The sequence below is a fragment of the Lactuca virosa genome, chromosome 8 (genome assembly GCF_052849685.1).
Source record: "Lactuca virosa cultivar CGN04683 chromosome 8, Lactuca_virosa_CGN04683_v6, whole genome shotgun sequence".
NCBI lineage: Eukaryota > Viridiplantae > Streptophyta > Magnoliopsida > Asterales > Asteraceae > Lactuca > Lactuca virosa.
In genome coordinates this window covers 96,906,712-96,920,040 of record NC_136433.1, presented here as the reverse complement: position 1 = coordinate 96,920,040, position 13,329 = coordinate 96,906,712, and positions in this window count along the sequence as shown.

Sequence of the window (13,329 nt, the reverse complement as noted above, 5' to 3'; positions counted from 1 at the left end):
TTACAGATGTAAGCAGAGTAGGATTTCCTGAGCTTCCTCGGTCTCCTTGACCCGTAGTCAAGTCTGGCCTCGGCTCAGTTCTGGCAAGGGCGGAAGAAGTGCCTTGTGGTTGGGAAGGTGTTTGAAGTGATTGGGTTACATTCAAGAGGATGGAGTTCAACTCCTCAGGAGAAAAGAAATGCAGTCGGGAAGCCCTGGAGACCTTAGGGCGAGAACCAGTGGCATCCTCTTGGGAGTGAACTGGGGGTGAGTCTCCACGATGCGGTGAAACAGACTCACTTTCTGAGTCTGAGTGGTATTCGATTGTTGTGTTGAATGGGTCTGCGGCCACCCCAAGGACTACCGGAGCCTTTTGAGAGGCTGAGGTATCAGTCCGGTCACGCATTTGGCCAGTGGGATTGGTTTTCTTCTTCTTCTTGAGGATAGCTATGGGTTGTGCATCCTCATCAGAATCACTATCATTTGAGGGTGCGGTTTGGGTGATTTTGTGTTTCTTTGAGGGTTCGGTTGGTTTGGGAGCATCTTTCTTTGGGGTTCTTTGTTTCTTGGAGACGTTGCGGGGGCCTTGATGGACTGAGACTAATTTCTTTCTTCTTTGAGAAAGATTGGAGAGAGTAGTGGAAGAAGGGACTGCGGTACTTCCAGGGATGATGAGTGTGGATGTGGCTTGTAGAGGCGGGGTAGAAAGGTATGGGCTAATACCTTCCGTAGTCTCCATATGGTCTGTGACATCAGGGGTTTCAAGTCCAAGTGATGTCAAAATGTGGACTGATAGTCGTCTTATAGGACCGAAGTTAGATTGATCTTTGGGGGGATTGTACCTTTTGAGGTCTTTGGTGATGAAGAGATCGGTGTCGTTGCCCATGCTACTTCCTGCATCCGCATGGAGATCTGAGATGCAAAGTGACAAGAATCTTGCAAATGTGAGTTCGATAGGGTTATCTCTTGGGCTCTCCTTGGGAATGTATTGCAGAAAGTCATCCCACAAGATCTGACCGTAGTTAACGTCGTGGCCAGTGAAAATGCTCCAAACTAGTTCCAAGAGCTTAAGACCCATATTGTCAGTGCCTCCGGTTCGGCCTGACAGACTGCGGAGGACGAAGTGGCAAACGAATTGCCACACCGCAAACAGTTGGTTCTTCTTGAATTCGCCAATTTCTTTGATCTTTTTCTGATAACCCATTTGGTAGAGAGCTGAGAGAATGTCTGCCATACTTGGAGTGAACACCTTGGTTGAAGGATGAACTAGTAGATTAATGGCGTTGAGAAACTTTTCTTTGTTCAGAATGACCAAAGAATCGTTTACCAAGTGCAAATGCACCTCTTGAAGATTCTCGAGGGGTCTGTAAGCAGAGAAGGCACACTTAAACAAGGTTGAAAGAGGAACAACGTCTATGAATGCATCAAAGGGGCCAAACTTGGGGTGATTGGTCAAGAACTTGATCGGAGCATTGTAGGATGAATGATCTTCGAACACAGCCCTAAAATTGCTTGAAGCAATTGAAGGCATTTGATTTCTTGTTTCAGAATCAGACCCAGTTGGGTTTGCGGAGGCAGAAGCCTTGGACATTTTCTTCGAGATGCCTGATTTCACCATTGTGAGAGTTTGAGAGGAAGTGCAGAAACAGAGTGCGAGAATGGAGAAAGGTTTCAAAGTTTAGAGAGCGTAAACTGTTCTTGGGGAAGAAGAAAAGGTCTTATAGGGATGGATTTGAACAGTAATTAATTTTACCCTAAGTGAAAAGGATAAGGTAAAAAGGACGTTCGGGGGTTCTTTTGATTTGGGAGGTGAAATCTCAGCCACAGATTATGAAAAGGTTTAAATTATTTTTTTGAGATTTACCAAAAAGGGTTTGCAATTAATGAAATGTCAGACGTACAACATCACGTCTGGTGATCGTGTGGTGAGGGAGGATTTAATCCGTTGTGCAAAAAGGAAGTTGTAACGGATTAGACATGTTGGCTAAGAGGAAGGGACAGATTAAGAGGATTTATTTATGGAAAAACGTTCTTTTTGTCATCATACCTAAAATAGGTCTGACACAAGGTTTATTCAAAAAGGAGATGGGACAGTTTCTCAAGGAATGGTTTTATTTAATGTTTTTCTTATTTAATGAAGGATCATTAAATAGCACACCATGAATCAAGAATTGATGAAACAGTTGATAAACTATCAATGTGGTTGCGGATGGAAACTTCATTGCGGATGGATAGGATGTCATTGTGGATGGATCGGATGTATGACTGCAGTAGAAGAACTGAGGAGAACACTTGAAAAAAGATTAGTAATAACAAACAATAGGGACCATTGAGAGATAAATATGATAAATGGTTGCGGTACATAGACTGCGGTACACAGGATATACCAGAACCATCTATCATAAGTAACTTCAGTTAGGACCGCAACAGAGACCAAGGATGGTCTGCGGTACCTATCAATTCAAGAAGAATTGTGGGTCCGGATTCATCATTCCTAACATTTGTAAGAAACTATTGAGTTTTGTAGAGTCAAGTGCCTTTGTGAACACATCAGCAATCTCTTCATGAGTATGGACAAAGATGAGTTCAATGTTACCTTTTAGGATGTGGTCTTTGATGAAGTGATACCGTAGTTCAATATGCTTTGTCTTGGAGTGCTGAATTGGATTGTGTGAAATAGCTATAGCACTTTCAGAGTCACAGTAAATTGGTATCCGCAGCATTCTGTATCCATAGTCCATAAGTTGTGTCTTCATCCATAGTACTTGTGAACAACAGCTGGCTGCCACATATTCAGCTTCTGCGGTAGACAGTGATGCACAACTTTGTTTTCTATATGACCAGCTGACGAGTCTTCCACCCAGAAATTGACATCCACCTGAGGTGCTTTTTTGATCTAGTCTGCATCCGGCATGATCTGCGTCTGTGAATGCTTGAAGGCTGAAGTCATTGCCTGCGGGGTACCATAATCCAAGAGACTTGCTTCCTTTCAGGTATCGTAGTATTTGTTTGGCTGCGGTCATGTGTGACACTTTTGGGTCAGCCTGATACCTTGCGCATACACCTGTTGCAAAGGCAATGTCTGGTCGGCTTGCGGTGAGGTACATTAATGAACCAATGATACCTCTATAGGTCTTGTGATCCACTGATTCGCCAGAGGGATCAGCAGATATCTTATATCCGAAGGTCATGAGGACCTTAGCCGAAGAGCAGTTGTCCATAGAATATTTCTTTAACAGTTTTGTGGTGTATTTCTCCTGATGAATGAATATTCCTTGAGGAACTTGTTTCACTTGAAGTCCTAGAAAGAAGTTGATCTCTCTATTCATGCTCATTTGGAACTTGTTGGTCATAAGCTTAGCGAATTCATTCACCATCTTTTCATCACTTGATCCGAAGATGATATCATCCACATATAATTGTACAAGCATAAGGTGATTACCATTTGCTTTTCTAAATAAAGTGGGATCAATCACTCCTCTTTTGTATCCGGACGAGACAAGAAATTCAGAGAGAGTCTCGTACCACGCTCTTGGGGCTTGCTTTAGACAGTAGACTGCTTTTTCAAGTTTGTAGCAGTGGTCTGGGAATTCAATACTTTCAAAGCCTGGAGGTTGCTGAAGATAAACCTCTTCTTTTAATTCCCTATTGAGAAAGGCACTTTTTACATCCATTTGGTGTACCTTGATGTTTTTGTGGGCTGCGTATGCTAAGAAGATTCGGATGGCTTCCATTCGTGCCACCGGAGCATACGTTTCATCATAGTCAATACCTTCAAGTTGACTGTAGCCCTTTACAACTAGCCTTGCCTTGTTTCTGACTACCGCACCAGATTCATCCATTTTGTTTTTGAATACCCATCTAGTACCAACAATTGTATGACCTTGCGGCTTCGGGACGAGCTGCCATACTTTGTTTCTTTTGAATTCTTCTAGCTCTTCTTGCATTGCAGATATCCAGTCGGGTTCTAGTAATGCTTCTTTGATCGTTCGGGACTCGACCGAGGACATAAATGCTGCGTAGTGACAATAATCAGATAAGTCCTTGGAAGATCGAGTCTGGATACCTGCGGATGGGTTGCCAATAATTTCTCCTGGTGGGTGGTCCTTCGTCCATACGTGTAGACGGGGTTGTAGATAATCAGCAGCTGTGGTAGAGGGAATATCTTCGATATCAGAAGACTCTGCGGTTGGAGATGGCAGTTCCCCCTGGACTTGAGAACATCCTGCTGAGTTATCTTGCACTTGGAAGGTGGGATTAATGTTTTCTTGGGCAGATGGTGCAGGTTCCCCCTGGATTGCAGAAGGAAGATTTCCTTGACCCTTAGAAGGTTCCCCCTGGATTACGGATGGGAGAGTGATAATTCTTGAGTCTCTTCTTGTGTCAATGTTCTCTATGTTTTCATCATCCGAGTCGGAAGAAACGTTGGATGGTAATGATTCTCTGTGGGTGGGAACTAGAGCTTCATCAAGTACTGGAACCTCGATGGTTGTTGCCTGATCCGGAGTAGAGCTTTCCCCCTCAACCGGCGAGGTGGAAGTATTGAGAGATGCTACTTCGGATAGAGATGGACCAGATACATCAGCATGCTGCTGTTGAGCTTCCTGAGACACAAGAACTTCAGATAATTTGGCTGTTTCTACAGGGTCGAAGAGATCGTCGTAGTTGACTTCAACTAGGTTTAATGGACCCGAAGAGGCAGGAATATCACTTTCTAGGATTGTTGTGGTTTCAGTCGATGGAGCGGTGTTCCGGATGTGATAGTCATCAAATTTCACATCGAAGCTTTCAATGATTAACCTTGTACGTCTGATGAGAACCCTGTAAGCAACTTTGTTTGTGGAATAGGCAAGGAAGATGCCTTCATCAGACTTTGGTGCAAACTTGTTAAGATGATCTCTGTTGTTGATCACAAAACATCTACACCCAAAGATATGAAAGAAACGGACATTTGGCTTGCGATTGTTAAGGCCCTCATACGGTGTTTTGCTGAGTCGCTTACATACAATACTTTGATTCTGTACAAAGCATGTGGTGGCCACTGCTTCTGCCCAGAAGTAGAGAGGAAGGTGTGCGAAGTTGAGCATGGATCTGGCGGCTTCAACTAGAGTGTGGTTTCTTCGTTCTACTACCCCATTTTGTTCCGGTGTGTAGGGAGCGGAAAAGTTGTGAGTGATACCATTGGAAACCAAGAAACCATTTAGGAGATGATTAGTAAACTCGGTTCCATTATCACTTCGGATGCGTCAAACTGGCAGCTTGATCTGGAGTTCTATCTCTTTGACGAAATTGATAAGAATCTGTGGTGTTTCTGACTTGAGTCGAAGAAAGAAGACCCATGTGAAGCGTGTGTAATCATCTACTATAACCAGAATGATAAAAGGTCCTGGGGTGTCTTCTGGTTGACTCATCCGAACTTGAAGATCGAATTTCCTCTTTGAAAGCCTTTTTTGCTAAGGTTTTTGGAGAACCGCAGTCATTTGTGTTCAGATCCGGTTTCCTGGAATCCTTAGAAAAGTTTTGAGGACGAGGGCTTGACTCATCCGAACTTGAAGATTCAGGGTTTTGAGAGCATTGACCTACTTCAAAGTTCTCTATGGGTAGTTCATGATGAATTGGTTGGAGAGTCACAGAGTTTTTTATTGAGGACTGCGGTAAAGATGATTTGACTACCGCAGAGTAAGTCTGAGTTGGGACTTCAGTGGGACTTTTGTGGGACTTCTGACTACAGTGTGAGACACTGCGGTCTGAGGGCAGAGATGGGAAGTCTTTGGAGACTTCTTGGACCTCAATGACAATTTCTTCATCAACTACGGATGAGGTCTGAGAATTTGAACAGGTTGTGCCACAGATAGGAGTCAGATCACTTGTGTGACCGGAAACCTCAGACACGATTTCCTCTATGACACAGTTATTACTTAGATCATGAAGTCTACCGAAGTGTGTTCTGATATCTTCGGGAAAAGTCTGACATTTACTGGGAAATGAAATTCTCAGTCAGGAGGGACATACAGTCGATCTTTGTTAAACCGGGGTGAGGAATCCATTGCGGTAGGATATCCATTTGACCAACCCCAATTGTATGTATTGTCCACGGTTCCATTATTTACCAAATTTTCAATAGCTTCACTTTCATTGAACAATTTTTCTATTAAAAGATTTAAGCGTACAATTTCACTCTGAGCTAAATCTCTCTGGTTCAAATCTATCTCTAATTGTGTTTCACTCAACATTCTTGCATCTTTTTCTAACTCTAAGTCTTTTTCTAACATAGCCATTTTGAGTCTTTTGTTATCCAATCGTCCTCTCACATGGAACATCTCTTGGGACACAATGTTCTTCTCATCTAAGGCTTTGTTATAGTCTGTAAGGACGGCAACACATGTGTCATTAATATTATCTATGAAAGGTTGACAGTCATGCATGCTATAGTTTAGAGTTTGGATCATGAGTTTTACCTGTTCGATGATGCTTAGAGTTCCATCTTTAGCCATGTAGCAGTAATTCTTTTCCAGCTTTGAAGATCCATCGTCTTCCGCAGTTGCCAGCATGCAGATTTTGCCCTTTCCTTTGATACTGCTGATGGTTTCTTCTTCATCTCCGGATGACCAAACTTGGTGGTCTCTTTTGACATGGGCAACGTACGCCCTTGACTTTTCCTTATCTTCCAATTCTTGAGCCATTCTAAGGTAGAATGATCTGTCTTTTACTACATTGGCCTTACAATCTCTTGCAAAATGATTCTCTTTGCTGCACTTGTGACAAATCACAACATCAGTTTTGTCTTCTGAGGGAGTACCGGAGTCAGTGGTTTGAGTTGACTGCGGTGCCTCCTTTGGTTGAGTATTTTGAGATTGCGGTGGTGGATGAGAACTTTTGGGGTAACGAGAATGGTTATTCTATGGATTGAAGTTGCGATTGAATGGAGGTTGGTTGAACTGCTGATTCTTGCGAAAGGAAGGAGGTGGTAGTCGATTGAACTGTTGGCTAACCAGAGCAATAGCCTTCTGAAACTCTTCTTCATCATCATACTCTGAGTCAGCTTCGTATGACTGCGGTGGAGTGTCATACGATGGAGAGTAAGATTGATTATGTGGAGCTTGTGCTATGAGAGCAAGTGGTCCTCCGAAGTCAGCACAGCCTTTGAGTACGGTGGATTCTTGTGCTTGCAATTCTCCATAGAGCTTGTAGAGTGACAAAGAATGAATCTTTCTATCGCCTTGGACTATCATCTTAGTCGTAGTCCAATATCTTCCCAAACCATTAAGAAACTAAAGATTTGTTTCATGGTTACTGCGGATGGTGCCCGCATTGGATAACTTGGTGACTATCAGGTTGAACCTTTTGAAGGAGTCTTCCAAGCTTTCGCCAGTATGAGCTTTGAAGTTGTAGAACTCATTGAGTGCGGTAGTAAGCTTCTTGTCTTGTGCTTGTTCTAAGCCTTCGTACAGATTCTTGAGAACTTCCCAGATCTCTTTTGCTGATTTGCAATTTATGATAATATCGAAGTTGTCAGGCGCAACTCCACAGGAGATCTCAAAAAAAGCAACAACATCATTTTCCATTTTATCGAGATCATCCTTGGTGGGACGGTTCATGACTAGTTGACCTCCTCCTAGTCTGGTTGTAGCGCCGTCAGTTTGGACTGGTGTAAGAACTGGGACATGTGGTCCTTCTTCTACGGATCGCCATACATCTCTACCAAGTCTCCTTAAGTATCTTTCCATTCTTTGTGACCAGTGATGATATTCATTTGCTACCAGTATTGGAGCTCGATTAGAAGCACCAATACTGTTGGAAACATTCAGAGATAACGATTGTGCCATTTGAAGTTTTTTTTTTAACAAATGAGCTTCAGTGGTATAGAAGGCCCTTTGAAAATTAGAGTTCCGTTTTCAAAAAGCAACCACTATGGCTTTGATACCAATTGTTGAGAGAAAAACTTAGAGACACACTTGAACAAACGTTAGAACAAGTAGATTGCGGAATAGTTAATCTCGAAGGATCTAAAAGCTCAACAATAATATTAATAAGTTGGAGTTAGATAGTTAGAGAGTTAGTTGCGGAAAAGTAAAGAAATAGAAATGACAACAATTGTTATATCAAGTATACACATAAGTTGATTCATAACAAGGAATGCATTCAAACCAAGTTAATAAGGAAGATCAAACTTAGTGATTAAGTCACGAAAGACTTGCTCAGAAGAGAGGTTATAATCAGTAGTATTCTAGTAAGATTTGAGAGTAAGAAGTGATGCGTAGTAAGATAGAGAGATAGAAAAGATAACTTCAGAGAAGTGTATTCATAATAGATAGATGCGTGTGTTGAGATTATTGAATACAAAGAGAATGAGCTCTATTTATAGAGACTCACGAAGTATAATAGATTACATCTCTAACAGTAGCCATGTAAGGCATACTCGACAATAGATAGTATTACAATAAAGACAAGTAAAGTAATATAGTAAAGTGACTGCGGTAGGTAGAGACTCCGGATGCGGTTGCTGATGAAGGAGCTTGACTGTGGGTGCTTGATGGCTGCGGTAGCTGAAGTTCAAGAGGGCACTTTTATGATTCAACAATTTCCCCCTAAGTGACCTCTTTAACTTTTGTTCAGCTGTCAAGTTTAAGGAACTTGATCAAGATCCACCAAAACTTCCTGATGTTTTCCAACCAGATGATTCTCCTTAAAATCTCGAACTTGACCTCTGCAGTAGTGTGTTTCGATCTTTCAACTGCGGTTCGGCAGATATCAAGTTGCTTTCTGGTGAGACGATGCATGGCAGTCATAGGAATGAAGTATTTGACATTATCGGTCTTCCTTTTGAAAATGACTCCAAGTTCAGGAAAATTGGTTGCACCTAAGGATCTTTCTTGATAGCCTTCGGTAGGCATCGGTGCAGGATCAAGTGGTGGCAGATCAAATTTCTGGGCAATGGTGGGATAGATGTGTGCATCGATTTTAGCAAAATCACAGACCGTTTCTTTCAAAAAAAGTATTAGCCCTTTCAAGCGCAATCTTCATCTTCGGATGCTTTTCCGACTTGTTTTGAAACACCTTAGCTGTAAGAAAGACTTCTTCTGGATTCATGCAAGGGAAGTCAGCTTGGGTGCGAACATAGTCATGTCCTTTTCTAGTGAGGGTGTACTGGATGAAGTCAGCCTTCATGAACTTCCGGACCTTGTAGTTCTTGACTACGGATGGTCTATCGTTAGACCATATTTTCTCAATGGGAGAGGCATGCTTAGCATAGAAATGACTAAGTCTCTCAAATTCCATTGGCAGTCTTTTGTGGTCAGGAAGGTTGCGGTCAAATTGCTCAAACACTGTGAAGTATTTGGCATTTGGAGAGATTGGGACATCCCAGTAACCATCCGAAGGAGGTTCAGTATAGGTGAGGTGAGGTTTGTAGTCTTCATCAAGCAGTCTGCGGTGAGGATTGATCCAAGAATTTATCAATGATTCGTCCATGATGGTATCAAAACCGCATTCTCTCCATATGAGCTCTGCCAGTTTAGCTGCCTTCCAATCTTTTTTCCTTTGGGAGGTGGCAGGAGAATCATTTGAGCTTGGAGAGGACATGTGCTCAACCAGGTTTTTGAAGTGAGGGGGAGTCTCTGGTTTGTCAGGGTTGATCTCCTTTTGCGGTGGAGTGTTATGAGGAGGTGGAGTATGATGAGATGGTTGCGGTGAGGGTTGCGGTGTAGGAATTTTTTCCGTGATGATGGGGGGACTCTGATGCTGTGAGGTGGAGTGATGTGAATGATGGACTTCTTCTTCACTTCCCCCTCTTGAGGAATGCAACCCAGGGGCTTCCTCAAGCCATTGACGAAGGCCATCAACTTTGGCAAACACGTTTTGAAATTGAGCTTTGAGGTCATCTGCCAGTTGTTGATTATTGGGGATAGTGGAGTTGAAGAGCAGTTTATGAATTTCTTTTGTGAGCTGAAGAATCTCGGGACCGTGGAAGTTGGAGGACAGGGATCGTTGCAGTCTATTGATTGTGGCTTGAAGAACTGAGATAGTGGACTCATACGCAGTGTGAGTCTCAACTATCAGTTTTTGAGACTGTTTGTCTTGATCCACAATGGCTGCTTGGAGATCCTTTTTGATTGCAGTCACCTCAGAGATGAGGCGTTCCGCAGCAGCCATGAAGTCCTTGTGATCTGCTTTGCGGTTGTTGTCAAGGGACCGGATTCCCATTTCGACTTTGAGAGAAATTCTCTCAGCAGCCAATCGCTCACGCGTTTCCAAACGCTCTATCCATTCGATGAGAGACTGCGGTCCTGGGGTGTCTTCTGGTTGACTCATCCGAACTTGAAGATCGAATTTCCTCTTTGAAAGCCTTTTTTGCTAAGGTTTTTGGAGAACCGCAGTCATTTGTGTTCAGATGCGGTTTCCTGGAATCCTTAGAAAAGTTTTGAGGACGAGGGCTTGACTCATCCGAACTTGAAGATTCAGGGTTTTGAGAGCATTGACCTACTTCAAAGTTCTCTATGGGTAGTTCATGATGAATTGGTTGGAGAGTCACGAAGTATTTTATTGAGGACTGCGGTAAAGATGATTTGACTACCGCAGAGTAAGTCTGAGTTGAGACTTCGGTGGGACTTTTGTGGGACTTCTGACTACAGTGTGAGACATTGCGGTCTGAGGGCAGAGATGGGAAGTCTTTCGAGACTTCTTGGACCTCAATGACAATTTCTTCATCAACTACGGATGAGGTCTGAGAATTTGAACGGGTTATGCCACAGATAGGAGTCAGATCACTTGTGTGAGCGGAAACCTCAGACACGATTTCCTCTATGACACAGTTATTACTTAGATCATGAAGTCTACCGAAGTGTGTTCTGATATCTTCGGGAAAAGTCTGACATTTATTGGGAAATGAAATTCTTAGTCAGGAGGGACATACAGTCGATCTTTGTTAAACCGGGGTGAGGAATCCATTGCGGTAGGATATCCATTTGACCAACCCCAATTGTATGTATTGTCCACGGTTCCATTATTTACCAAATTTTCAATAGCTTCACTTTCATTGAACAATTTTTCTATTAAAAGATTTAAGCGTACAATTTCACTCTGAGCTAAATCTCTCTGGTTCAAATCTATCTCTAATTGTGTTTCACTCAACATTCTTGCATCTTTTTCTAACTCTAAGTCTTTTTCTAACATAGCCATTTTGAGTCTTTTGTTATCCAATCGTCCTCTCACATGGAACATCTCTTGGGACACAATGTTCTTCTCATCTAAGGCTTTGTTATAGTCTGTAAGGACGGCAACACATGTGTCATTAATATTATCTATGAAAGGTTGACAGTCATGCATGCTATAGTTTAGAGTTTGGATCATGAGTTTTACCTGTTCGACGATGCTTAGAGTTCCATCTTTAGCCATGTAGCAGTAATTCTTTTCCAGCTTTGAAGATCCATCGTCTTCCGCAGTTGCCAGCATGCAGATTTTGCCGTTTCCTTTCATACTGCTGATGGTTTCTTCTTCATCTCCGGATGACCAAACTTGGTGGTCTCTTTTGACATGGGCAACGTACGCCCTTGACTTTTCCTTATCTTCCAATTCTTGAGCCATTCTAAGGTAGAATGCTCTGTCTTTTACTACATTGGCCTTACAATCTCTTGCAAAATGATTCTCTTTGCTGCACTTGTGACAAATCACAACATCCGTTTTGTCTTCTGAGGGAGTACCGGAGTCAGTGGTTTGAGTAGACTGCGGTGCCTCCTTTGGTTGAGTATTTTGAGATTGCGGTGGTGGATGAGAACTTTTGGGGTAACGAGAATGGTTATTCTATGGATTGAAGTTGCGATTGAATGGAGGTTGGTTGAACTGTTGATTCTTGCGAAAGGAAGGAGGTCGTAGTCGATTGAACTGTTGGCTAACCAGAGCAATAGCCTTCTGAAATTCTTCTTCATCATCATACTCTGAGACAGCTTCGTATGACTGCGGAGGAGTGTCATACGAGGGAGAGTAGGATTGATTATGTGGATCTTGTGCTATGAGAGCAAGTGGTCCTCCGAAGTCAGCACAGTCTTTGAGTACGGTGGATTCTTGTGCTTGTAGTTCCCCGTAGAGCTTATAAAGAGACAAAGAGTGAATCTTTCTATCCCCTTGAACTATCATCTTAGCAGTAATCCAATGTCTTCCCAAACCATTGAGGAATTGAAGATTTGTTTCATGATTACTGCGGATGGTGCCCGCATTGGATAAATTGGTGACTATTAGGTTGAACCTTTTGAAGGAGTCTTCCAAACTTTCGCGAGTATGAGCTTTGAAATTGTTGAACTCATTGAGTGCAGTTGTGAGCTTCTTGTCTTGAGCTTGTTCTGAGCCTTCATACAGGTTTTTTAGAACTTCCCAGATCTCTTTTGCTGATTTGCAATTTATGATAATATCGAAGTTGTCAGGAGCAACTCCACAAGAGATTTCATAAAAAGCAACAGCATCATTTTCCATTTTATCAAGATTATCCTTGGTGGGACGGTTCATGACTGGTTGACCTCCTCCTAGTCTGGAAGTAGCGTCGTCGGTTTGGACTGGTGTAAGAACTGGGACATATGGTCCTTCTTCTAAGGATCGCCATACATCTCTACCAAGTCTCCTTAAGTATCTTTCCATTCTTTGAGACCAATGATGATATTCATTTGCTGCCAGTATTGGGGCTCGATTAGACCTACCCACACTGTTGGAAACATTCAGAGATAACGATTGTGCCATATTTCCTTGTTTTTGAATTTTTTTTTTAAGAAATGACCTTCAGTGGTATAGAACGCCCTTTGAAAATCAGAGTTATGTTTCTCAAAAAGCAACCACTATGGCTCTGATACTAATTGTTGAGAGAAAAACTTTGAGACACACTTGAACAAACGTTAGAACAAGTATATTGCGGAATAGTTAATCTCGAAGGATCTAAAAGCTCAACAATAATATTAATAAGTTAGAGTTAGATAGTTAGAGTGTTAGTTGCGGAAAAGTAAAGAAATGGAAATGACAACAATTGTTATATCAAGTATACACATAAGTTGATTCATAACGAGGAATGCATTCAAACCAAGTTAATAAGTGAGATCAAACTTAGTGATTAAGTCACAAGAGACTTGCTCCGAAGAGAGATTGTAATCAGTTATATTCTAGTAAAGTTTGAGAGTAAGGAGAGATGTGTAATCAGATAGAGAGATAGAAAAGATAGCTTCAGAGATGTATTGAATAAGTGAAAATGAGCTCTATTTATAGAGTCTCAAGAGTTACACTAGATCACGTCTCTAAGAGTAGCCATGCAAGGCATACTGGACAATAGAGAGTATTACAAAGAAATTAGACAAAGTAAAGTAATCTAGTAAC